This window comes from Chiloscyllium plagiosum, chromosome 2, assembly GCF_004010195.1.
Source record: "Chiloscyllium plagiosum isolate BGI_BamShark_2017 chromosome 2, ASM401019v2, whole genome shotgun sequence".
Taxonomy (NCBI): domain Eukaryota; kingdom Metazoa; phylum Chordata; class Chondrichthyes; order Orectolobiformes; family Hemiscylliidae; genus Chiloscyllium; species Chiloscyllium plagiosum.
This window is the reverse complement of record NC_057711.1, coordinates 141,641,553-141,646,076: the sequence shown is the minus strand read 5'-3', so window position 1 is coordinate 141,646,076 and position 4,524 is coordinate 141,641,553.

Here is a 4,524-nt window from a genome sequence, read left to right as displayed (position 1 = left end):
GAAGTGGAGGAGATGCGGTGGAGGGCATCGTCGATCACGTCTGGGGGGGAAATTGCGGTCTTTGAAGGAGGAGACCATCTGGGTTGTACGGTATTGGAACTGGTCCTCTTGGGAGCAGATGCGGCGGAGACGAAGGAATTGGGAATATGGGATGGCGTTTTTACAGGGGGCAGGGTGGGAGGAGGTGTAGTCTAGGTAGCTGTGGGAGTCGGTCGTTTATAGTAAATGTCCATGTTGATTCGGCCTAGACCTTTCCTTTTCTATCTCGGGCGACCGAATCAACATAGACATTTACTATAAACCGACCGACTCCCAATTGATCAAAATCTCTTTGTAATCTTAGATAACCTTCTTCACTGTCCACTAAACCACCAATTTTAGTATCATCCACAAACTTACTAACCACACCTCCTGCATTCTCATCTAAATCATTTAGGTAAATGACAAGCAAAAGTGGACCCAGTACCAATCCCTGTGGAACACCGCTGGTCACAAGCCTCCATTCTGAAAAACAACCCTTGTAGTTCAAAGCCTGCATTTATCAAATGGGGGTTGTCAAAAGGAACTTGTTTTCAACTTGTCCCATCCTCGAACCAAAGGATGTTTAACAGATTTTGCTCAGGAAGGTTGAGCCATATGGGACACCAAACTGAAGGGCAGGGAAGAGGTGCATTCAGTATGTCAGCATGGAATGGGAAGTCAGATCGAGCATGGATGGTCTCAACTAGCCTGTGATAGTCCTGTAAAAGGGTTACACTTGAAATGTTGACTTCTGCACCTCCTGATGCTGCCTGACTTGCTGTGTTCTTCCAGCCTCCTGCCTGCCTACTTTGGTTTTCAACAGTCAGCAGATATATGGGGGAGGGGTGTAATTGAGCAGAGAAAGCTGGGGAGAGGTTTGCCTGGAGGGATCCAGTTTTTACACACATTGATTCATTCAATTGATTGTAAGATGTGTGTACAGTGGCCTTTTCCAAAGAGGTGCACAAACCTCTGCTGAGGAGTCTGATACGGTAAGATCAGAGGTTCAGTGTTTCACAGCATTGTAGTATGTTCAGTAGTAGCTTGTTTCTGGTTTTGATCTTTGCTGTCACGTCATTCAGGTATTCTCAGAAGGACAAAGTCCTCCCGAGAATCACTCGCAAGTTGTGTTGGGATCGCACTTTAATCTCTGACCTTCCACATAGATTGCAATTCCTTTTTGGCATTGGCATTGGCATTGTGGAGGTGGAATACACTGAACATGATTTTAGTCTGTCAGCTTTAGAACACTTTTATTATGGACCTGATGTAGGGCAGAAGGATGGAGCTTGGGTGGTACATCCGATGTCACCAGCATTGATGAACTTGCAAGACATTGTTAGCAGATCATTTGTACATAGAATCATAGAATCCCTACAGCATGGAGGCAGGCCATATAGTCCATCGAGTCCACACCAACCTTCCAGAGAGCATCCCTCCCAGACCTACCCTATCCCTGCAACCCCACATTTCTAATGGCCAATCCGCCTAACCTGCACATCTTTGTGACTGAGAGGAAATTGGAGCAAACTTCACATAGACAGTTACCCAAGGCTGGGATTGAACCCAGGTCCCTGGTGCTGTCAGGTAGCAGTGCTAACCACTGAGCCACTGTGTATATATAGTGTATCAATGCCTTCACCAATCAGAGTCAACCTGGCTGGTAGCTAGGTAGTTAACATTCAGTCATCATCCATCTGGGGCTTTCTCCAGATCAACATCTCTACCAGTCAGATTCCACTTGCCAATCAATCACTGCTCTCCTTTCATACAGTCCAACCCCTTTTCAGCAATTCAGCAGGTTCCAAGGCAACCAGCAGCCCTTTAAAGACCCCTGCAGCTTAATGACATTACCGAGTCAATGTAAGTGCCTGATGCCTCACTGACTGCGTGTCGGAAGAGGCAATTTCTCGCAACAGGCGATTGGAGTTTCATAACAGGAGCTCATGATATTACACTAGTGGGTGCCTATACAGCTACAGATGTAACTTTGTAACTGCTGTAAATGGCACAGGGCAGGAGACACATTCTGTGCGTAACACATATATTTCATGACAAAGAATGCAGACAATTCTAATGTAAAATAAAGAACCTGATTTCAGCTTTGGCCAATGGAATGGATTATGTAAATGTTTAGATCATCAGAATAGTGTTTGACCTGTTTTCTGCTATTGTGAAGCCTGCTCAAAGACTTACTTGTGTAATACAGATCATTCTCTATATTTTTATTCTGGAGATGTGGGTGTTGCTGGCGAGGGCAGCAATTGTTGTACAGATTTGACACAACTCAGTAGCTTGCTAGGCAACTTAGAGTGAATAGCAGAAAATGAGGATTGCAGTTGCTGGAGAGTCAGAATCAAAAAGTGTGGCGCTGGAAAAGCACAGCAGGTCAGGCAGCATCTGAGGAGCAGGAGGGTCGGCATTCTGGGCATAAGCCCTTCATCAGGAATGCCCTCGCCCGCTCTGATGAAGGGCTTATCCCGGAAATGCTGACTCTCCTGCTCCTCGGATGCTGCCTGACCTGCTGCGCTTTTCCAGTGCTGCACTTTTTGACTCTCACCTTCAGAGTGAACTATAGCCCAACATCAAACTACTGTGAATGCTGAAATCTGAGAAAAGGTCAGATATCTGAATCCTTACCTTTTTTCCCCCACAAATCTGTCTGAATGATTGAGTATTTTTACCATGTTAAAATAGGCCTGGAGTTACACACAGGCCAGACTGTTAAGGATAGCAGGTTTTGTTTCTCAAAGGACATTCACGTCGTTTGGGCATTTTTGTTTATTTCCAGATATTTTCAAATTGAATTCAAGTTGTCAGATTGTCATGGTGAGATGTGAACTCACTTTCAGTGGAATATTAGTCTAAGCCCTGGCTTACTGATACATATCAGCATTTGACTGGAGAAGGTGCAGGGATGCTAACCTCTTGTATTTTAGCAGCAATTGTTTGAAGCAAAATGCATTTTCTCCAGTTATGGTATAGAACATTGTTTTAGGAGACTCCAGGATTTAGCCAGCCACCACAGGATAGTAATTGCCTTGTCATACAGCCACTAGTTCCAACCATGTCATTCCTTAGGCTTGTTCTCAGACCAGCACACTATTCAAAACATGTTTGAATTATTGAAATATGAATAGTAAGGGTTTAGAGGGATGTTGTCCAAATGTTGGCAAATGGGACGAGGTCAGATTGGGACATCTGGTCGGCACAGATGAGTTGGACCAAAAGGTCTGTTTCTATGACTCTGTATCATTCATCAAAGCTCACTTTGTGCAGGCGGATTCCCATAATTAGATTCATTCTTGCTTCATGCTCAGGGTCAGATGTGTTGCTCTTCAATGCTATCCTTCAGATGAGACCAGCATCCATCTTCCTTCTGAGGAGACTGTAAAAGATTCAATGTCACTATTCAAAGAGGAGTTGACTCCCTGATGTCCTGATCAATGTTTATTTGGTCCTCATCACATTGCAGTTTGTGACATAGAACATAGAAAAGTACAGCAAAGAACAGACCCTTTAGCCCACGATGTTATGCCGAGGATTAATCCGAATGTAAAATAAAGTAACTTAACCTATGCACCCCTCAACTCACTGCTATCCATGTGCATGTCCAGCAGTCGCTTAAATGTCCCTAATGACTCTCCTTCTTCCACCACCACAGCTGGCAACGCATTCCATGCATTCACAACTCTCTGCATAAAGAACCTTCCTCTGACATCCCCTCTATACCTTTCTTCTAATATCTTAAAACAACGACCCATCGTGCTAGTCAATCCTGCCCTGGGGAAAAGTCTCTGGCTATTGACTGTATCCATTCCTCTCATTTTCTTGTATACCTCGATCAGGTCACCTCTCTTCCTCCTTCTCTCCAGAGAGAAAAGTCCAAGCTTAGTCAACCTCTCTTCATAAGCAATCCCTCCAGTCCAGGCAGCATCCTGGAAAACCTTCTTTGCACCCTCTCCAAAGCCTCTGTATCTTTCCTATAGTAGGGCGACCAGAACTGGACACAATATTCCAAGTGTGGTCTCACCAGGGACTTGTAGAGCTGTAGCAAAACCTCAGGGCTCTTAAACTCGATCCCCCTGTTAATGAAAGCCAAAACACCATATGCTTTCTTAACAACCCTCCACTTGGGTGGCAACTTTGAGGGATCTATGTACTTGAACACCAAGATCCCTCTGTTCCTCCACACTGCCAAGAATCCTGTCTTGAATTCTATATTCAGCATTCGGGTTCGACCTTCCAAAATGCATCACTTCGCATTTATCCAGGTTGAACTCCGTTTGTCATTTCTCAGCCTAGCTCTGCATCCTGTCAATGTCATGCTACAGCCTGCAATAGCCCTCGATGCTATCGACGGCACCTCCAACCTTTGTGTCATCTGAAAATTTACTAACCCACCCCTCAACCTCCTTATACAAGTCATTTATAAAAACTACAAAGAGCAGAGGCCCAAGAACAGATCCCTGCAGGACCCCACTCAACACTGACCTACATGAG